Raw genomic sequence first — 24,033 nt, forward strand, 5'->3', positions numbered from 1 at the left:
ATTTTCCCATCAGGAAGAAGAATTAACCACAGGCTCAGCCTGACGCCCGGAACCAGAATAGGGCCTGAAGCAATCCTGCGCTTTTGCGGCCAGCTCCCAAAAAAGCGAGTTGAAAAATGGAGCTCAGGGGCACTGCAATTCAAAAACCTGCAGAGTTATAAATGATAACTCTCGTCCACAAATATATTGAGGGAAGGCAACGAAGAGGATTTGAAAGCAAGGAAGAATTGAAGGAAACTGATTTCAGGAGGTAGATTCGAATCGCCTTTAAAGCACAGGAAAAGCGGCAAAACCTCGACAATGATGCCCTTGGCCAAAAAGGGCGTATGCGTTTTCTCCTGAATATATTCAGGAAAAAACGCATACGCCCTTTTTGGCCAACCAAGCAACCTGCAAAGGCAAATCAGCGCTACAAAGAAGTCTCGCTTCCCATCGGTCAAAAGGACCATGCTGAGTAAAGTGTCTAAACCAGAAATGCAGGGCAGGCCATGGAGAAACTGGAGCCTTGCTACGCTGATGGGCGGGATGTAAATTGCCAACAGGCACTCTGGAGAAGTGTACGGTGTGTCCTGAAACACCTAAAAAACTCAGCTTAGAGAGCATAGGGCACTTCCACTCATGGGCGTATAAATTGGGAAAACTAAAAATCAGCAAGACACAGGCACCCCAAAGTTTAGGGCTGCTCTGCTGACAAGAACCTCCACTGAGTTACACCTTAAATATCCCAGGAAAGAGAAAAATGGATAAAGACGTTGTGGTCCTTATGTACAATGGAATATCACTCAGCCATGAAATCAACGTCATAAGGCTAGTAGCAACATGATGAGTGGATTTAGGTACGACGATTCTAAGTGAAATAAGTCAAACAGAAAAAGACACTTATCATAAGATATCACTTATAGAGGGAATGTAAAAACCGCTACACTTGAACTGAATTACAAAACAGAACAGAGTCACACGTTTAGAAAACACACTATGGCTGCTTAACGGGAAAGGTGAGCTGGGGTGATGCGTAAAACAAGGGTTTCAAATTAGCTCAGATACCGTTCCATAAACCCAATATGTAATAGACAAGACCTACTCCTTGCTCAGTGAACTGGACTCAACACCCCCTATTCAACGCCCAAGAATATATCTGACTAGTAAGAATCTTAAAACCTATGTGTTGATATCCCTCTGTAAGTGAGTCAAGTGGGTGTAAAGCGGCGTAAACACAGCAGTGAAAAGCAGCTAAACCCCATTATAAAAATCAACTACTTTTAAAAACCCGTGAAACAAAGACAGTGAAAGAGAGACAAATTCTTACAAAATTCGTTCAGGGGCTGTGATGCCACCTGGATTGACCATATCTAGACCCACTGCTGATTGAGACATAAGGGTGGACACTCTTGCGGCTTAGAGTATTGGTGAGGTTGGGTGAGCAAACACAGACCCTTTAAAGTAATACTGCGGGGTACCCATCCCATGGGTCCCAAATCTCCAGGTTCAAGGGCATCTTCCTACATCGAAAACATGCATGAGAAACCCAGAAGATGGTACACCGTGTGATCGGGAAAGGTTTCCAAAACGCACCTCATTTCTCATCTCCTTGTGCTCGGGTTCGCCATTCCAACCGCTTTACTAGCAATCTCCCTCCTTGGAGAATCAGCACCTTTCACCTCCTGTTCCTTACAGGTAGCCATTTGTCCTGAGGATGAACGGGAAGAGGGGGAACCAATGAGAGACTAGCTCTAGGTGTTGGGACAGGCACAGGTCACTCTATTTTCCCATCAGGAAGAAGAATTAACCACAGGCTCAGCCTGCCCCCCCGGAACCAGAATAGGGCCTGAAGCAATCCTGCGCTTTTGCGGCCTGCTCCCAAAAATGCGAGTTGAAAAACGTACCCCAGGGGCACTGCAATTCACAAACCTGCAGAGTTATCAATGATAACTCTCGTCCACAAATATATTGAGGGAAGGCAACGAAAAGGATTTGAAAGCAAGGCAGAATTGCAGGAAACTGATTTCAGGAGGTAGAATCGAATCGCCTTTAAAGCACAGGAAAAGCGGCAAAACCTCGACAATGATGCCCTTGGCCAAAAAGGGCGTATGCGTTTTTTCCTGAATATATTCAGGAAAAAACGCATACGCCCTTTTTGGCCAACCAAGCAACCTGGAAAGGCAAATCAGCGCTACAAAGAAGTCTTGCTTCCCATCGGTCAAAAGGGCCGTGCTGTATAAACTGTCAAAACCAGGAATGCAGGACAGGCCATGAAGAAACGGGAGCCTTCCTACGCTGATGGGCGGGATGTCAATTGCCAACAGCCACTCTGGAGAAGTGTACGGTGTGTCCTGAAACACCTAAAAAACTCAGCTTAGAGAGCATAGGGCACTTCCACTCATGGGCGTATAAATTGGGAAAACTAAAAATCAGCAAGACACAGGCACCCCAAAGTTTAGGGCTGCTCTTCTGACAAGAACCTCCACTGAGTTACACCTTAAATATCCCAGGAAAGAGAAAAATGGATAAAGACGTTGTGGTCCTTATGTACAATGGAATATCACTCAGCCATGAAATCAACGTCATAAGGCTAGTAGCAACATGATGAGTGGATTTAGGTACGACGATTCTAAGTGAAATAAGTCAAACAGAAAAAGACACTTATCATAAGACATCACTTATAGAGGGAATGTAAAAACCGCTACACTTGAACTGAATTACAAATCAGAACAGCGTCACACGTTTAGAAAACACACTATGGCTGCTTAACGGGAAAGGTGAGCTGGGGTGATGCGTAAAACACGGGTTTCAATTTAGCTCAGATACCGTTCCATAAACCCAATATGTAATAGACAAGACCTACTCCTTGCTCAGTGAACTGGACTCAACACCCCCTATTCAACGCCCAAGAATATATCTGACTAGTAAGAATCTTAAAACCTATGTGTTGATATCCCTCTGTAAGTGAGTCAAGTGGGTGTAAAGCGGCCTAAACACAGCAGTGAAAAGCAGCTAAACCCCATTATAAAAATCAACTACTTTTAAAAACCCGTGAAACAAAGACAGTGAAAGAGAGAGAAATTCTTACAAAATTCGTTCAGGGGCTGTGATGCCACCTGGATTGACCATATCTAGACCCACTGCTGATTGAGACATATGGGTGAACACTCTTGGGGCTGAGAGGTTTCGTGAGGTTGGGTGAGCAAAAGCAGACCCTTTTAAGTAATACTGCGTGGTACCCATCCCATGGGTCCCAAATCTCCAGGTTCAAGGGCATCTTCCTACATCGAAAACATGCATGAGACACCCAGAAGATGGTACACCGTGTGATCGGGAAAGGTTTCTAAAACGCACCTCATTTCTCATCTCCTTGTGCTCGGGTTCGCCATTCCAGCCGTTTTACTAGCAATCTCCCTCCTTGGAGAATCAGCACCTTTAACCTCCTGTTCCGTCCAGGTTGCCATTTGTCCTGAGGATGAACGGGAAGAGGGCGAAACAATGAGAGACTAGCTCTAGGTGTTGGGACAGGCACAGGTGACTCTATTTTCCCATCAGGAAGAAGAATTAACCACAGGCTCAACCTGCCCCCCCGGAACCAGAATAGGGCCTGAAGCAATCCTGCGCTTTTGCGGCCTGCTCCCAAAAATGCGAGTTGAAAAACGTAGCCCAGGGGCACTGCAATTCACAAACCTGCAGAGTTATCAATGATAACTCTCGTCCACAAATATATTGAGGGAAGGCAACGAAAAGGATTTGAAAGCAAGGCAGAATTGCAGGAAACTGATTTCAGGAGGTAGAATCGAATCGCCTTTAAAGCACAGGAAAAGCGGCAAAACCTCGACAATGATGCCCTTGGCCAAAAAGGGCGTATGCGTTTTTTCCTGAATATATTCAGGAAAAAACGCATACGCCCTTTTTGGCCAACCAAGCAACCTGGAAAGGCAAATCAGCGCTACAAAGAAGTCTTGCTTCCCATCGGTCAAAAGGGCCGTGCTGTATAAACTGTCAAAACCAGGAATGCAGGACAGGCCATGAAGAAACGGGAGCCTTCCTACGCTGATGGGCGGGATGTCAATTGCCAACAGCCACTCTGGAGAAGTGTACGGTGTGTCCTGAAACACCTAAAAAACTCAGCTTAGAGAGCATAGGGCACTTCCACACATGGGCGTATAAATTGGGAAAACTAAAAATCAGCAAGACACAGGCACCCCAAAGTTTAGGGCTGCTCTGCTGACAAGAACCTCCACTGAGTTACACCTTAAATATCCCAGGAAAGAGAAAAATGGATAAAGACGTTGTGGTCCTTATGTACAATGGAATATCACTCAGCCATGAAATCTACGTCATAAGGCTAGTAGCAGCTTGATGAGTGGATTTAGGTACGACGATTCTAAGTGAAATAAGTCAAACAGAAAACGACACTTACCATAAGATATCACTTATAAAGGGAATGTAAAAACCGCTACACTTGAACTGAATTACAAAACAGAACAGAGTCACACGTTTAGAAAACACACTATGGCTGCTTAACGGGAAAGGTGAGGTGGGGTGATGCGTAAAAGAAGGGTTTCAAATTAGCTCAGATACCGTTCCATAAACCCAATATGTAATAGACAAGACCTACTCCTTGCTCAGTGAACTGGACTCAACACCCCCTATTCAACGCCCAAGAATATATCTGACTAGTAAGAATCTTAAAACCTATGTGTTGATATCCCTCTGTAAGTGAGTCAAGTGGGTGTAAAGCGGCCTAAACACAGCAGTGAAAAGCAGCTAAACCCCATTATAAAAATCAACTACTTTTAAAAACCCGTGAAACAAAGACAGTGAAAGAGAGACAAATTCTTACAAAATTCGTTCAGGGGCTGTGATGCCACCTGGATTGACCATATCTAGACCCACTGCTGATTGAGACATATGGGTGAACACTCTTGGGGCTGAGAGGTTTGGTGAGGTTGGGTGAGCAAAAGCAGACCCTTTTAAGTAATACTGCGTGGTACCCATCCCATGGGTCCCAAATCTCCAGGTTCAAGGGCATCTTCCTACATCGAAAACATGCATGAGACACCCAGAAGATGGTACACCGTGTGATCGGGAAAGGTTTCTAAAACGCACCTCATTTCTCATCTCCTTGTGCTCGGGTTCGCCATTCCAGCCGTTTTACTAGCAATCTCCCTCCTTGGAGAATCAGCACCTTTCACCTCCTGTTCCGTCCAGGTTGCCATTTGTCCTGAGGATGAACGGGAAGAGGGCGAAACAATGAGAGACTAGCTCTAGGTGTTGGGACAGGCACAGGTCACTCTATTTTCCCATCAGGAAGAAGAATTAACCACAGGCTCAGCCTGACGCCCGGAACCAGAATAGGGCCTGAAGCAATCCTGCGCTTTTGCGGCCAGCTCCCAAAAAAGCGAGTTGAAAAATGGAGCTCAGGGGCACTGCAATTCAAAAACCTGCAGAGTTATAAATGATAACTCTCGTCCACAAATATATTGAGGGAAGGCAACGAAGAGGATTTGAAAGCAAGGAAGAATTGAAGGAAACTGATTTCAGGAGGTAGATTCGAATCGCCTTTAAAGCACAGGAAAAGCGGCAAAACCTCGACAATGATGCCCTTGGCCAAAAAGGGCGTATGCGTTTTCTCCTGAATATATTCAGGAAAAAACGCATACGCCCTTTTTGGCCAACCAAGCAACCTGCAAAGGCAAATCAGCGCTACAAAGAAGTCTCGCTTCCCATCGGTCAAAAGGACCATGCTGAGTAAAGTGTCTAAACCAGAAATGCAGGGCAGGCCATGGAGAAACTGGAGCCTTGCTACGCTGATGGGCGGGATGTAAATTGCCAACAGGCACTCTGGAGAAGTGTACGGTGTGTCCTGAAACACCTAAAAAACTCAGCTTAGAGAGCATAGGGCACTTCCACTCATGGGCGTATAAATTGGGAAAACTAAAAATCAGCAAGACACAGGCACCCCAAAGTTTAGGGCTGCTCTGCTGACAAGAACCTCCACTGAGTTACACCTTAAATATCCCAGGAAAGAGAAAAATGGATAAAGACGTTGTGGTCCTTATGTACAATGGAATATCACTCAGCCAAGAAATCAACGTCATAAGGCTAGTAGCAACATGATGAGTGGATTTAGGTACGACGATTCTAAGTGAAATAAGTCAAACAGAAAAAGACACTTATCATAAGATATCACTTATAGAGGGAATGTAAAAACCGCTACACTTGAACTGAATTACAAAACAGAACAGAGTCACACGTTTAGAAAACACACTATGGCTGCTTAACGGGAAAGGTGAGGTGGGGTGATGCGTAAAACAAGGGTTTCAAATTAGCTCAGATACCGTTCCATAAACCCAATATGTAATAGACAAGACCTACTCCTTGCTCAGTGAACTGGACTCAACACACCCTATTCAACGCCCAAGAATATATCTGACTAGTAAGAATCTTAAAACCTATGTGTTGATATCCCTCTGTAAGTGAGTCAAGTGGGTGTAAAGCGGCGTAAACACAGCAGTGAAAAGCAGCTAAACCCCATTATAAAAATCAACTACTTTTAAAAACCCGTGAAACAAAGACAGTGAAAGAGAGACAAATTCTTACAAAATTCGTTCAGGGGCTGTGATGCCACCTGGATTGACCATATCTAGACCCACTGCTGATTGAGACATAAGGGTGGACACTCTTGCGGCTTAGAGTATTGGTGAGGTTGGGTGAGCAAACACAGACCCTTTAAAGTAATACTGCGGGGTACCCATCCCATGGGTCCCAAATCTCCAGGTTCAAGGGCATCTTCCTACATCGAAAACATGCATGAGAAACCCAGAAGATGGTACACCGTGTGATCGGGAAAGGTTTCCAAAACGCACCTCATTTCTCATCTCCTTGTGCTCGGGTTCGCCATTCCAACCGCTTTACTAGCAATCTCCCTCCTTGGAGAATCAGCACCTTTCACCTCCTGTTCCTTACAGGTAGCCATTTGTCCTGAGGATGAACGGGAAGAGGGGGAACCAATGAGAGACTAGCTCTAGGTGTTGGGACAGGCACAGGTCACTCTATTTTCCCATCAGGAAGAAGAATTAACCACAGGCTCAGCCTGCCCCCCCGGAACCAGAATAGGGCCTGAAGCAATCCTGCGCTTTTGCGGCCTGCTCCCAAAAATGCGAGTTGAAAAACGTACCCCAGGGGCACTGCAATTCACAAACCTGCAGAGTTATCAATGATAACTCTCGTCCACAAATATATTGAGGGAAGGCAACGAAAAGGATTTGAAAGCAAGGCAGAATTGCAGGAAACTGATTTCAGGAGGTAGAATCAAATCGCCTTTAAAGCACAGGAAAAGCGGCAAAACCTCGACAATGATGCCCTTGGCCAAAAAGGGCGTATGCGTTTTTTCCTGAATATATTCAGGAAAAAACGCATACGCCCTTTTTGGCCAACCAAGCAACCTGGAAAGGCAAATCAGCGCTACAAAGAAGTCTTGCTTCCCATCGGTCAAAAGGGCCGTGCTGTATAAACTGTCAAAACCAGGAATGCAGGACAGGCCATGAAGAAACGGGAGCCTTCCTACGCTGATGGGCGGGATGTCAATTGCCAACAGCCACTCTGGAGAAGTGTACGGTGTGTCCTGAAACACCTAAAAAACTCAGCTTAGAGAGCATAGGGCACTTCCACTCATGGGCGTATAAATTGGGAAAACTAAAAATCAGCAAGACACAGGCACCCCAAAGTTTAGGGCTGCTCTTCTGACAAGAACCTCCACTGAGTTACACCTTAAATATCCCAGGAAAGAGAAAAATGGATAAAGACGTTGTGGTCCTTATGTACAATGGAATATCACTCAGCCATGAAATCAACGTCATAAGGCTAGTAGCAACATGATGAGTGGATTTAGGTACGACGATTCTAAGTGAAATAAGTCAAACAGAAAAAGACACTTATCATAAGACATCACTTATAGAGGGAATGTAAAAACCGCTACACTTGAACTGAATTACAAATCAGAACAGCGTCACACGTTTAGAAAACACACTATGGCTGCTTAACGGGAAAGGTGAGCTGGGGTGATGCGTAAAACACGGGTTTCAATTTAGCTCAGATACCGTTCCATAAACCCAATATGTAATAGACAAGACCTACTCCTTGCTCAGTGAACTGGACTCAACACCCCCTATTCAACGCCCAAGAATATATCTGACTAGTAAGAATCTTAAAACCTATGTGTTGATATTTCCCTCTGTAAGTGAGTCAAGTGGGTGTAAAGCGGCCTAAACACAGCAGTGAAAAGCAGCTAAACCCCATTATAAAAATCAACTACTTTAAAAACCCGTGAAACAAAGACAGTGAAAGAGAGAGAAATTCTTACAAAATTCGTTCAGGGGCTGTGATGCCACCTGGATTGACCATATCTAGACCCACTGCTGATTGAGACATATGGGTGAACACTCTTGGGGCTGAGAGGTTTCGTGAGGTTGGGTGAGCAAAAGCAGACCCTTTTAAGTAATACTGCGTGGTACCCATCCCATGGGTCCCAAATCTCCAGGTTCAAGGCATCTTCCTACATCGAAAACATGCATGAGACACCCAGAAGATGGTACACCGTGTGATCGGGAAAGGTTTCTAAAACGCACCTCATTTCTCATCTCCTTGTGCTCGGGTTCGCCATTCCAGCCGTTTTACTAGCAATCTCCCTCCTTGGAGAATCAGCACCTTTAACCTCCTGTTCCGTCCAGGTTGCCATTTGTCCTGAGGATGAACGGGAAGAGGGCGAAACAATGAGAGACTAGCTCTAGGTGTTGGGACAGGCACAGGTGACTCTATTTTCCCATCAGGAAGAAGAATTAACCACAGGCTCAGCCTGCCGCCCGGAACCAGAATAGGGCCTGAAGCAATCCTGCACTTTTGTGGCCAGCTCCCAAAAAAGCGAGTTGAAATATGGAGCTCAGGGGCACTGCAATTCACAAACCTGCCGAGTTATAAATGATAACTCTCGTCCACAAATATATTGAGGGAAGGCAACGAAGAGGATTTGAAAGCAAGGAAGAATTGAAGGAAACTGATTTTAGGAGGTAGATTCGAATCGCCTTTAAAGCACAGGAAAAGCGGCAAAACCTCGACAATGATGCCCTTGGCCAAAAAGGGCGTATGCGTTTTCTCCTGAATATATTCAGGAAAAAACGCATACGCCCTTTTTGGCCAACCAAGCAACCTGCAAAGGCAAATCAGCGCTACAAAGTAGTCTCGCTTCCCATCGGTCAAAAGGACCATGCTGAGTAAAGTGTCTAAACCAGAAATGCAGGGCAGGCCATGGAGAAACTGGAGCCTTGCTACGCTGATGGGCGGGATGTAAATTGCCAACAGGCACTCTGGAGAAGTGTACGGTGTGTCCTGAAACACCTAAAAAACTCAGCTTAGAGAGCATAGGGCACTTCCACTCATGGGCGTATAAATTGGGAAAACTAAAAATCAGCAAGACACAGGCACCCCAAAGTTTAGGGCTGCTCTGCTGACAAGAACCTCCACTGAGTTACACCTTAAATATCCCAGGAAAGAGAAAAATGGATAAAGACGTTGTGGTCCTTATGTACAATGGAATATCACTCAGCCATGAAATCAACGTCATAAGGCTAGTAGCAACATGATGAGTGGATTTAGGTACGACGATTCTAAGTGAAATAAGTCAAACAGAAAAAGACACTTATCATAAGACATCACTTATAGAGGGAATGTAAAAACCGCTACACTTGAACTGAATTACAAATCAGAACAGCGTCACACGTTTAGAAAACACACTATGGCTGCTTAACGGAAAGGTGAGCTGGGGTGATGCGTAAAACACGGGTTTCAATTTAGCTCAGATACCGTTCATAAACCCAATATGTAATAGACAAGACCTACTCCTTGCTCAGTGAACTGGACTCAACACCCCCTATTCAACGCCCAAGAATATATCTGACTAGTAAGAATCTTAAACCTATGTGTTGATATCCCTCTGTAAGTGAGTCAAGTGGGTGTAAAGCGGCCTAAACACAGCAGTGAAAAGCAGCTAAACCCCATTATAAAAATCAACTACTTTTAAAAACCCGTGAAACAAAGACAGTGAAAGAGAGAGAAATTCTTAGAAAATTCGTTCAGGGGCTGTGATGCCACCTGGATTGACCATATCTAGACCCACTGCTGATTGAGACATATGGGTGAACACTCTTGGGGCTGAGAGGTTTCGTGAGGTTGGGTGAGCAAAAGCAGACCCTTTTAAGTAATACTGCGTGGTACCCATCCCATGGGTCCCAAATCTCCAGGTTCAAGGGCATCTTCCTACATCGAAAACATGCATGAGACACCCAGAAGATGGTACACCGTGTGATCGGGAAAGGTTTCTAAAACGCACCTCATTTCTCATCTCCTTGTGCTCGGGTTCGCCATTCCAGCCGTTTTACTAGCAATCTCCCTCCTTGGAGAATCAGCACCTTTAACCTCCTGTTCCGTCCAGGTTGCCATTTGTCCTGAGGATGAACGGGAAGAGGGCGAAACAATGAGAGACTAGCTCTAGGTGTTGGGACAGGCACAGGTGACTCTATTTTCCCATCAGGAAGAAGAATTAACCACAGGCTCAGCCTGCCCCCCCGGAACCAGAATAGGGCCTGAAGCAATCCTGCGCTTTTGCGGCCTGCTCCCAAAAATGCGAGTTGAAAAACGTACCCCAGGGGCACTGCAATTCACAAACCTGCAGAGTTATCAATGATAACTCTCGTCCACAAATATATTGAGGGAAGGCAACGAAAAGGATTTGAAAGCAAGGCAGAATTGCAGGAAACTGATTTCAGGAGGTAGAATCGAATCGCCTTTAAAGCACAGGAAAAGCGGCAAAACCTCGACAATGATGCCCTTGGCCAAAAAGGGCGTATGCGTTTTTTCCTGAATATATTCAGGAAAAAACGCATACGCCCTTTTTGGCCAACCAAGCAACCTGGAAAGGCAAATCAGCGCTACAAAGAAGTCTTGCTTCCCATCGGTCAAAAGGGCCGTGCTGTATAAACTGTCAAAACCAGGAATGCAGGACAGGCCATGAAGAAACGGGAGCCTTCCTACGCTGATGGGCGGGATGTCAATTGCCAACAGCCACTCTGGAGAAGTGTACGGTGTGTCCTGAAACACCTAAAAAACTCAGCTTAGAGAGCATAGGGCACTTCCACACATGGGCGTATAAATTGGGAAAACTAAAAATCAGCAAGACACAGGCACCCCAAAGTTTAGGGCTGCTCTGCTGACAAGAACCTCCACTGAGTTACACCTTAAATATCCCAGGAAAGAGAAAAATGGATAAAGACGTTGTGGTCCTTATGTACAATGGAATATCACTCAGCCATGAAATCTACGTCATAAGGCTAGTAGCAGCTTGATGAGTGGATTTAGGTACGACGATTCTAAGTGAAATAAGTCAAACAGAAAACGACACTTACCATAAGATATCACTTATAAAGGGAATGTAAAAACCGCTACACTTGAACTGAATTACAAAACAGAACAGAGTCACACGTTTAGAAAACACACTATGGCTGCTTAACGGGAAAGGTGAGGTGGGGTGATGCGTAAAACAAGGGTTTCAAATTAGCTCAGATACCGTTCCATAAACCCAATATGTAATAGACAAGACCTACTCCTTGCTCAGTGAACTGGACTCAACACCCCCTATTCAACGCCCAAGAATATATCTGACTAGTAAGAATCTTAAAACCTATGTGTTGATATCCCTCTGTAAGTGAGTCAAGTGGGTGTAAAGCGGCCTAAACACAGCAGTGAAAAGCAGCTAAACCCCATTATAAAAATCAACTACTTTTAAAAACCCGTGAAACAAAGACAGTGAAAGAGAGAGAAATTCTTACAAAATTCGTTCAGGGGCTGTGATGCCACCTGGATTGACCATATCTAGGCCCACTGCTGATTGAGACATATGGGTGAACACTCTTGGGGCTGAGAGGTTTCGTGAGGTTGGGTGAGCAAAAGCAGACCCTTTTAAGTAATACTGCGTGGTACCCATCCCATGGGTCCCAAATCTCCAGGTTCAAGGGCATCTTCCTACATCGAAAACATGCATGAGACACCCAGAAGATGGTACACCGTGTGATCGGGAAAGGTTTCTAAAACGCACCTCATTTCTCATCTCCTTGTGCTCGGGTTCGCCATTCCAGCCGTTTTACTAGCAATCTCCCTCCTTGGAGAATCAGCACCTTTAACCTCCTGTTCCGTCCAGGTTGCCATTTGTCCTGAGGATGAACGGGAAGAGGGCGAAACAATGAGAGACTAGCTCTAGGTGTTGGGACAGGCACAGGTGACTCTATTTTCCCATCAGGAAGAAGAATTAACCACAGGCTCAGCCTGCCCCCCCGGAACCAGAATAGGGCCTGAAGCAATCCTGCGCTTTTGCGGCCTGCTCCCAAAAATGCGAGTTGAAAAACGTAGCCCAGGGGCACTGCAATTCACAAACCTGCAGAGTTATCAATGATAACTCTCGTCCACAAATATATTGAGGGAAGGCAACGAAAAGGATTTGAAAGCAAGGCAGAATTGCAGGAAACTGATTTCAGGAGGTAGAATCGAATCGCCTTTAAAGCACAGGAAAAGCGGCAAAACCTCGACAATGATGCCCTTGGCCAAAAAGGGCGTATGCGTTTTTTCCTGAATATATTCAGGAAAAAACGCATACGCCCTTTTTGGCCAACCAAGCAACCTGGAAAGGGAAATCAGCGCTACAAAGAAGTCTTGCTTCCCATCGGTCAAAAGGGCCGTGCTGTATAAACTGTCAAAACCAGGAATGCAGGACAGGCCATGAAGAAACGGGAGCCTTCCTACGCTGATGGGCGGGATGTCAATTGCCAACAGCCACTCTGGAGAAGTGTACGGTGTGTCCTGAAACACCTAAAAAACTCAGCTTAGAGAGCATAGGGCACTTCCACACATGGGCGTATAAATTGGGAAAACTAAAAATCAGCAAGACACAGGCACCCCAAAGTTTAGGGCTGCTCTGCTGACAAGAACCTCCACTGAGTTACACCTTAAATATCCCAGGAAAGAGAAAAATGGATAAAGACGTTGTGGTCCTTATGTACAATGGAATATCACTCAGCCATGAAATCTACGTCATAAGGCTAGTAGCAGCTTGATGAATGGATTTAGGTACGACGATTCTAAGTGAAATAAGTCAAACAGAAAACGACACTTACCATAAGATATCACTTATAAAGGGAATGTAAAAACCGCTACACTTGAACTGAATTACAAAACAGAACAGAGTCACACGTTTAGAAAACACACTATGGCTGCTTAACGGGAAAGGTGAGGTGGGGTGATGCGTAAAAGAAGGGTTTCAAATTAGCTCAGATACCGTTCCATAAACCCAATATGTAATAGACAAGACCTACTCCTTGCTCAGTGAACTGGACTCAACACCCCCTATTCAACGCCCAAGAATATATCTGACTAGTAAGAATCTTAAAACCTATGTGTTGATATCCCTCTGTAAGTGAGTCAAGTGGGTGTAAAGCGGCCTAAACACAGCAGTGAAAAGCAGCTAAACCCCATTATAAAAATCAACTACTTTTAAAAACCCGTGAAACAAAGACAGTGAAAGAGAGAGAAATTCTTACAAAATTCGTTCAGGGGCTGTGATGCCACCTGGATTGACCATATCTAGACCCACTGCTGATTGAGACATATGGGTGAACACTCTTGGGGCTGAGAGGTTTCGTGAGGTTGGGTGAGCAAAAGCAGACCCTTTTAAGTAATACTGCGTGGTACCCATCCCATGGGTCCCAAATCTCCAGGTTCAAGGGCATCTTCCTACATCGAAAACATGCATGAGACACCCAGAAGATGGTACACTGTGTGATCGGGAAAGGTTTCTAAAACGCACCTCATTTCTCATCTCCTTGTGCTCGGGTTCGCCATTCCAGCCGTTTTACTAGCAATCTCCCTCCTTGGAGAATCAGCACCTTTAACCTCCTGTTCCGTCCAGGTTGCCATTTGTCCTGAGGATGAACGGGAAGAGGGCGAAACAATGAGAGACTAGCTCTAGGTGTTGGGACAGGCACAGGTCACTCTATTTTCCCATCAGGAAGAAGAATTAACCACAGGCTCAGCCTGACGCCCGGAACCAGAATAGGGCCTGAAGCAATCCTGCGCTTTTGCGGCCAGCTCCCAAAAAAGCGAGTTGAAAAATGGAGCTCAGGGGCACTGCAATTCAAAAACCTGCAGAGTTATAAATGATAACTCTCGTCCACAAATATATTGAGGGAAGGCAACGAAGAGGATTTGAAAGCAAGGAAGAATTGAAGGAAACTGATTTCAGGAGGTAGATTCGAATCGCCTTTAAAGCACAGGAAAAGCGGCAAAACCTCGACAATGATGCCCTTGGCCAAAAAGGGCGTATGCGTTTTCTCCTGAATATATTCAGGAAAAAACGCATACGCCCTTTTTGGCCAACCAAGCAACCTGCAAAGGCAAATCAGCGCTACAAAGAAGTCTCACTTCCCATCGGTCAAAAGGACCATGCTGAGTAAAGTGTCTAAACCAGAAATGCAGGGCAGGCCATGGAGAAACTGGAGCCTTGCTACGCTGATGGGCGGGATGTAAATTGCCAACAGGCACTCTGGAGAAGTGTACGGTGTGTCCTGAAACACCTAAAAAACTCAGCTTAGAGAGCATAGGGCACTTCCATTCATGGGCGTATAAATTGGGAAAACTAAAAATCAGCAAGACACAGGCACCCCAAAGTTTAGGGCTGCTCTTCTGACAAGAACCTCCACTGAGTTACACCTTAAATATCCCAGGAAAGAGAAAAATGGATAAAGACGTTGTGGTCCTTATGTACAATGGAATATCACTCAGCCATGAAATCAACGTCATAAGGCTAGTAGCAACATGATGAGTGGATTTAGGTACGACGATTCTAAGTGAAATAAGTCAAACAGAAAAAGACACTTATCATAAGATATCACTTATAGAGGGAATGTAAAAACCGCTACACTTGACCTGAATTACAAATCAGAACAGCGTCACAGGTTTAGAAAACACACTATGGCTGCTTAACGGGAAAGGTGAGCTGGGGTGATGCGTAAAACAAGGGTTTCAATTTAGCTCAGATACCGTTCCATAAACCCAATATGTAATAGACAAGACCTACTCCTTGCTCAGTGAACTGGACTCAACACCCCCTATTCAACGCCCAAGAATATATCTGACTAGTAAGAATCTTAAAACCTATGTGTTGATATCCCTCTGTAAGTGAGTCAAGTGGGTGTAAAGCGGCCTAAACACAGCAGTGAAAAGCAGCTAAACCCCATTATAAAAATCAACTACTTTTAAAAACCCGTGAAACAAAGACAGTGAAAGAGAGAGAAATTCTTACAAAATTCGTTCAGGGGCTGTGATGCCACCTGGATTGACCATATCTAGACCCACTGCTGATTGAGACATATGGGTGAACACTCTTGGGGCTGAGAGGTTTCGTGAGGTTGGGTGAGCAAAAGCAGACCCTTTTAAGTAATACTGCGTGGTACCCATCCCATGGGTCCCAAATCTCCAGGTTCAAGGGCATCTTCCTACATCGAAAACATGCATGAGACACCCAGAAGATGGTACACCGTGTGATCGGGAAAGGTTTCTAAAACGCACCTCATTTCTCATCTCCTTGTGCTCGGGTTCGCCATTCCAGCCGTTTTACTAGCAATCTCCCTCCTTGGAGAATCAGCACCTTTAACCTCCTGTTCCTTCCAGGTTGCCATTTGTCCTGAGGATGAACGGGAAGAGGGCGAAACAATGAGAGACTAGCTCTAGGTGTTGGGACAGGCACAGGTCACTCTATTTTCCCATCAGGAAGAAGAATTAACCACAGGCTCAGCCTGCCGCCCGGAACCAGAATAGGGCCTGAAGCAATCCTGCACTTTTGTGGCCAGCTCCCAAAAAAGCGAGTTGAAATATGGAGCTCAGGGGCACTGCAATTCACAAACCTGCCGAGATATAAATGATAACTCTCGTCCACAAATATATTGAGGGAAGGCAACGAAGAGGATTTGAAAGCAAGGAAGAATTGAAGGAAACTGATTTCAGGAGGTAGATTCGAATCGCCTTTAAAGCACAGGAAAAGCGGCAAAACCTCGACAATGATGCCCTTGGCCAAAAAGGGCGTATGCGTTTTCTCCTGAATATATTCAGGAAAAAACGCATACGCCCTTTTTGGCCAACCAAGCAACCTGCAAAGGCAAATCAGCGCTACAAAGAAGTCTCGCTTCCCATCGGTCAAAAGGACCATGCTGAGTAAAGTGTCTAAACCAGAAATGCAGGGCAGGCCATGGAGAAACTGGAGCCTTGCTACGCTGATGGGCGGGATGTAAATTGCCAACAGGCACTCTGGAGAAGTGTACGGTGTGTCCTGAAACACCTAAAAAACTCAGCTTAGAGAGCATAGGGCACTTCCACTCATGGGCGTATAAATTGGGAAAACTAAAAATCAGCAAGACACAGGCACCCCAAAGTTTAGGGCTGCTCTGCTGACAAGAACCTCCACTGAGTTACACCTTAAATATCCCAGGAAAGAGAAAAATGGATAAAGACGTTGTGGTCCTTATGTACAATGGAATATCACTCAGCCAAGAAATCAACGTCATAAGGCTAGTAGCAACATGATGAGTGGATTTAGGTACGACGATTCTAAGTGAAATAAGTCAAACAGAAAAAGACACTTATCATAAGATATCACTTATAGAGGGAATGTAAAAACCGCTACACTTGAACTGAATTACAAAACAGAACAGAGTCACACGTTTAGAAAACACACTATGGCTGCTTAACGGGAAAGGTGAGGTGGGGTGATGCGTAAAACAAGGGTTTCAAATTAGCTCAGATACCGTTCCATAAACCCAATATGTAATAGACAAGACCTACTCCTTGCTCAGTGAACTGGACTCAACACACCCTATTCAACGCCCAAGAATATATCTGACTAGTAATAATCTTAAAACCTATGTGTTGATATCCCTCTGTAAGTGAGTCAAGTGGGTGTAAAGCGGCGTAAACACAGCAGTGAAAAGCAGCTAAACCCCATTATAAAAATCAACTACTTTTAAAAACCCGTGAAACAAAGACAGTGAAAGAGAGACAAATTCTTACAAAATTCGTTCAGGGGCTGTGATGCCACCTGGATTGACCATATCTAGACCCACTGCTGATTGAGACATAAGGGTGGACACTCTTGCGGCTTAGAGTATTGGTGAGGTTGGGTGAGCAAACACAGACCCTTTAAAGTAATACTGCGGGGTACCCATCCCATGGGTCCCAAATCTCCAGGTTCAAGGGCATCTTCCTACATCGAAAACATGCATGAGAAACCCAGAAGATGGTACACCGTGTGATCGGGAAAGGTTTCCAAAACGCACCTCATTTCTCATCTCCTTGTGCTCGGGTTCGCCATTCCAACCGCTTTACTAGCAATCTCCCTCCTTGGAGAATCAGCACCTTTCACCTCCTGTTCCTTACAGGTAGCCATTTGTCCTGAGGATGAACGGGAAGAGGGGGAACCAATGAGAGACTAGCTCTAGGTGTTGGGACAGGCACAGGTCACTCTATTTTCCCATCAGGAAGAAGAATTAACCACAGGCTCAGCCTGCCCCCCCGGAACCAGAATAGGGCCTGAAGCAATCCTGCGCTTTTGCGGCCTGCTCCCAAAAATGCGAGTTGAAAAACGTACCCCAGGGGCACTGCAATTCACAAACCTGCAGAGTTATCAATGATAACTCTCGTCCACAAATATATTGAGGGAAGGCAACGAAAAGGATTTGAAAGCAAGGCAGAATTGCAGGAAACTGATTTCAGGAGGTAGAATCAAATCGCCTTTAAAGCACAGGAAAAGCGGCAAAACCTCGACAATGATGCCCTTGGCCAAAAAGGGCGTATGCGTTTTTTCCTGAATATATTCAGGAAAAAACGCATACGCCCTTTTTGGCCAACCAAGCAACCTGGAAAGGCAAATCAGCGCTACAAAGAAGTCTTGCTTCCCATCGGTCAAAAGGGCCGTGCTGTATAAACTGTCAAAACCAGGAATGCAGGACAGGCCATGAAGAAACGGGAGCCTTCCTACGCTGATGGGCGGGATGTCAATTGCCAACAGCCACTCTGGAGAAGTGTACGGTGTGTCCTGAAACACCTAAAAAACTCAGCTTAGAGAGCATAGGGCACTTCCACTCATGGGCGTATAAATTGGGAAAACTAAAAATCAGCAAGACACAGGCACCCCAAAGTTTAGGGCTGCTCTTCTGACAAGAACCTCCACTGAGTTACACCTTAAATATCCCAGGAAAGAGAAAAATGGATAAAGACGTTGTGGTCCTTATGTACAATGGAATATCACTCAGCCATGAAATCAACGTCATAAGGCTAGTAGCAACATGATGAGTGGATTTAGGTACGACGATTCTAAGTGAAATAAGTCAAACAGAAAAAGACACTTATCATAAGACATCACTTATAGAGGGAATGTAAAAACCGCTACACTTGAACTGAATTACAAATCAGAACAGCGTCACACGTTTAGAAAACACACTATGGCTGCTTAACGGGAAAGGTGAGCTGGGGTGATGCGTAAAACACGGGTTTCAATTTAGCTCAGATACCGTTCCATAAACCCAATATGTAATAGACAAGACCTACTCCTTGCTCAGTGAACTGGACTCAACACCCCCTATTCAACGCCCAAGAATATATCTGACTAGTAAGAATCTTAAAACCTATGTGTTGATATCCCTCTGTAAGTGAGTCAAGTGGGTGTAAAGCGGCCTAAACACAGCAGTGAAAAGCAGCTAAACCCCATTATAAAAATCAACTACTTTTAAAAACCCGTGAAACAAAGACAGTGAAAGAGAGAGAAATTCTTACAAAATTCGTTCAGGGGCTGTGATGCCACCTGGATTGACCATATCTAGACCCACTGCTGATTGAGACATATGGGTGAACACTCTTGGGGCTGAGAGGTTTCGTGAGGTTGGGTGAGCAAAAGCAGACCCTTTTAAGTAATACTGCGTGGTACCCATCCCATGGGTCCCAAATCTCCAGGTTCAAGGGCATCTTCCTACATCGAAAACATGCATGAGACACCCAGAAGATGGTACACCGTGTGATCGGGAAAGGTTTCTAAAACGCACCTCATTTCTCATCTCCTTGTGCTCGGGTTCGCCATTCCAGCCGTTTTACTAGCAATCTCCCTCCTTGGAGAATCAGCACCTTTAACCTCCTGTTCCGTCCAGGTTGCCATTTGTCCTGAGGATGAACGGGAAGAGGGCGAAACAATGAGAGACTAGCTCTAGGTGTTGGGACAGGCACAGGTGACTCTATTTTCCCATCAGGAAGAAGAATTAACCACAGGCTCAGCCTGCCGCCCGGAACCAGAATAGGGCCTGAAGCAATCCTGCACTTTTGTGGCCAGCTCCCAAAAAAGCGAGTTGAAATATGGAGCTCAGGGGCACTGCAATTCACAAACCTGCCGAGTTATAAATGATAACTCTCGTCCACAAATATATTGAGGGAAGGCAACGAAGAGGATTTGAAAGCAAGGAAGAATTGAAGGAAACTGATTTTAGGAGGTAGATTCGAATCGCCTTTAAAGCACAGGAAAAGCGGCAAAACCTCGACAATGATGCCCTTGGCCAAAAAGGGCGTATGCGTTTTCTCCTGAATATATTCAGGAAAAAACGCATACGCCCTTTTTGGCCAACCAAGCAACCTGCAAAGGCAAATCAGCGCTACAAAGAAGTCTCGCTTCCCATCGGTCAAAAGGACCATGCTGAGTAAAGTGTCTAAACCAGAAATGCAGGGCAGGCCATGGAGAAACTGGAGCCTTGCTACGCTGATGGGCGGGATGTAAATTGCCAACAGGCACTCTGGAGAAGTGTACGGTGTGTCCTGAAACACCTAAAAAACTCAGCTTAGAGAGCATAGGGCACTTCCACTCATGGGCGTATAAATTGGGAAAACTAAAAATCAGCAAGACACAGGCACCCCAAAGTTTAGGGCTGCTCTGCTGACAAGAACCTCCACTGAGTTACACCTTAAATATCCCAGGAAAGAGAAAAATGGATAAAGACGTTGTGGTCCTTATGTACAATGGAATATCACTCAGCCATGAAATCAACGTCATAAGGCTAGTAGCAACATGATGAGTGGATTTAGGTACGACGATTCTAAGTGAAATAAGTCAAACAGAAAAAGACACTTATCATAAGACATCACTTATAGAGGGAATGTAAAAACCGCTACACTTGAACTGAATTACAAATCAGAACAGCGTCACACGTTTAGAAAACACACTATGGCTGCTTAACGGGAAAGGTGAGCTGGGGTGATGCGTAAAACACGGGTTTCAATTTAGCTCAGATACCGTTCCATAAACCCAATATGTAATAGACAAGACCTACTCCTTGCTCAGTGAACTGGACTCAACACCCCCTATTCAACGCCCAAGAATATATCTGACTAGTAAGAATCTTAAAACCTATGTGTTGATATCCCTCTGTAAGTGAGTCAAGTGGGTGTAAAGCGGCCTAAACACAGCAGTGAAAAGCAGCTAAACCCCATTATAAAAATCAACTACTTTTAAAAACCCGTGAAACAAAGACAGTGAAAGAGAGAGAAATTCTTAGAAAATTCGTTCAGGGGCTGTGATGCCACCTGGATTGACCATATCTAGACCCACTGCTGATTGAGACATATGGGTGAACACTCTTGGGGCTGAGAGGTTTCGTGAGGTTGGGTGAGCAAAAGCAGACCCTTTTAAGTAATACTGCGTGGTACCCATCCCATGGGTCCCAAATCTCCAGGTTCAAGGGCATCTTCCTACATCGAAAACATGCATGAGACACCCAGAAGATGGTACACCGTGTGATCGGGAAAGGTTTCTAAAACGCACCTCATTTCTCATCTCCTTGTGCTCGGGTTCGCCATTCCAGCCGTTTTACTAGCAATCTCCCTCCTTGGAGAATCAGCACCTTTAACCTCCTGTTCCGTCCAGGTTGCCATTTGTCCTGAGGATGAACGGGAAGAGGGCGAAACAATGAGAGACTAGCTCTAGGTGTTGGGACAGGCACAGGTGACTCTATTTTCCCATCAGGAAGAAGAATTAACCACAGGCTCAGCCTGCCCCCCCGGAACCAGAATAGGGCCTGAAGCAATCCTGCGCTTTTGCGGCCTGCTCCCAAAAATGCGAGTTGAAAAACGTACCCCAGGGGCACTGCAATTCACAAACCTGCAGAGTTATCAATGATAACTCTCGTCCACAAATATATTGAGGGAAGGCAACGAAAAGGATTTGAAAGCAAGGCAGAATTGCAGGAAACTGATTTCAGGAGGTAGAATCGAATCGCCTTTAAAGCACAGGAAAAGCGGCAAAACCTCGACAATGATGCCCTTGGCCAAAAAGGGCGTATGCGTTTTTTCCTGAATATATTCAGGAAAAAACGCATACGCCCTTTTTGGCCAACCAAGCAACCTGGAAAGGCAAATCAGCGCTACAAAGAAGTCTTGCTTCCCATCGGTCAAAAGGGCCGTGCTGTATAAACTGTCAAAACCAGGAATGCAGGACAGGCCATGAAGAAACGGGAGCCTTCCTACGCTGATGGGCGGGATGTCAATTGCCAACAGCCACTCTGGAGAAGTGTACGGTGTGTCCTGAAACACCTAAAAAACTCAGCTTAGAGAGCATAGGGCACTTCCACACATGGGCGTATAAATTGGGAAAACTAAAAATCAGCAAGACACAGGCACCCCAAAGTTTAGGGCTGCTCTGCTGACAAGAACCTCCACTGAGTTACACCTTAAATATCCCAGGAAAGAGAAAAATGGATAAAGACGTTGTGGTCCTTATGTACAATGGAATATCACTCAGCCATGAAATCTACGTCATAAGGCTAGTAGCAGCTTGATGAGTGGATTTAGGTACGACGATTCTAAGTGAAATAAGTCAAACAGAAAACGACACTTACCATAAGATATCACTTATAAAGGGAATGTAAAAACCGCTACACTTGAACTGAATTACAAAACAGAACAGAGTCACACGTTTAGAAAACACACTATGGCTGCTTAACGGGAAAGGTGAGGTGGGGTGATGCGTAAAACAAGGGTTTCAAATTAGCTCAGATACCGTTCCATAAACCCAATATGTAATAGACAAGACCTACTCCTTGCTCAGTGAACTGGACTCAACACCCCCTATTCAACGCCCAAGAATATATCTGACTAGTAAGAATCTTAAAACCTATGTGTTGATATCCCTCTGTAAGTGAGTCAAGTGGGTGTAAAGCGGCCTAAACACAGCAGTGAAAAGCAGCTAAACCCCATTATAAAAATCAACTACTTTTAAAAACCCGTGAAACAAAGACAGTGAAAGAGAGAGAAATTCTTACAAAATTCGTTCAGGGGCTGTGATGCCACCTGGATTGACCATATCTAGGCCCACTGCTGATTGAGACATATGGGTGAACACTCTTGGGGCTGAGAGGTTTCGTGAGGTTGGGTGAGCAAAAGCAGACCCTTTTAAGTAATACTGCGTGGTACCCATCCCATGGGTCCCAAATCTCCAGGTTCAAGGGCATCTTCCTACATCGAAAACATGCATGAGACACCCAGAAGATGGTACACCGTGTGATCGGGAAAGGTTTCTAAAACGCACCTCATTTCTCATCTCCTTGTGCTCGGGTTCGACATTCCAGCCGTTTTACTAGCAATCTCCCTCCTTGGAGAATCAGCACCTTTAACCTCCTGTTCCGTCCAGGTTGCCATTTGTCCTGAGGATGAACGGGAAGAGGGCGAAACAATGAGAGACTAGCTCTAGGTGTTGGGACAGGCACAGGTGACTCTATTTTCCCATCAGGAAGAAGAATTAACCACAGGCTCAGCCTGCCCCCCCGGAACCAGAATAGGGCCTGAAGCAATCCTGCGCTTTTGCGGCCTGCTCCCAAAAATGCGAGTTGAAAAACGTAGCCCAGGGGCACTGCAATTCACAAACCTGCAGAGTTATCAATGATAACTCTCGTCCACAAATATATTGAGGGAAGGCAACGAAAAGGATTTGAAAGCAAGGCAGAATTGCAGGAAACTGATTTCAGGAGGTAGAATCGAATCGCCTTTAAAGCACAGGAAAAGCGGCAAAACCTCGACAATGATGCCCTTGGCCAAAAAGGGCGTATGCGTTTTTTCCTGAATATATTCAGGAAAAAACGCATACGCCCTTTTTGGCCAACCAAGCAACCTGGAAAGGGAAATCAGCGCTACAAAGAAGTCTTGCTTCCCATCGGTCAAAAGGGCCGTGCTGTATAAACTGTCAAAACCAGGAATGCAGGACAGGCCATGAAGAAACGGGAGCCTTCCTACGCTGATGGGCGGGATGTCAATTGCCAACAGCCACTCTGGAGAAGTGTACGGTGTGTCCTGAAACACCTAAAAAACTCAGCTTAGAGAGCATAGGGCACTTCCACACATGGGCGTATAAATTGGGAAAACTAAAAATCAGCAAGACACAGGCACCCCAAAGTTTAGGGCTGCTCTGCTGACAAGAACCTCCACTGAGTTACACCTTAAATATCCCAGGAAAGAGAAAAATGGATAAAGACGTTGTGGTCCTTATGTACAATGGAATATCACTCAGCCATGAAATCTACGTCATAAGGCTAGTAGCAGCTTGATGAATGGATTTAGGTACGACGATTCTAAGTGAAATAAGTCAAACAGAAAACGACACTTACCATAAGATATCACTTATAAAGGGAATGTAAAAACCGCTACACTTGAACTGAATTACAAAACAGAACAGAGTCACACGTTTAGAAAACACACTATGGCTGCTTAACGGGAAAGGTGAGGTGGGGTGATGCGTAAAAGAAGGGTTTCAAATTAGCTCAGATACCGTTCCATAAACCCAATATGTAATAGACAAGACCTACTCCTTGCTCAGTGAACTGGACTCAACACCCCCTATTCAACGCCCAAGAATATATCTGACTAGTAAGA

Source organism: Eschrichtius robustus, chromosome 1, assembly GCF_028021215.1.
Source record: "Eschrichtius robustus isolate mEscRob2 chromosome 1, mEscRob2.pri, whole genome shotgun sequence".
Lineage (NCBI taxonomy): Eukaryota > Metazoa > Chordata > Mammalia > Artiodactyla > Eschrichtiidae > Eschrichtius > Eschrichtius robustus.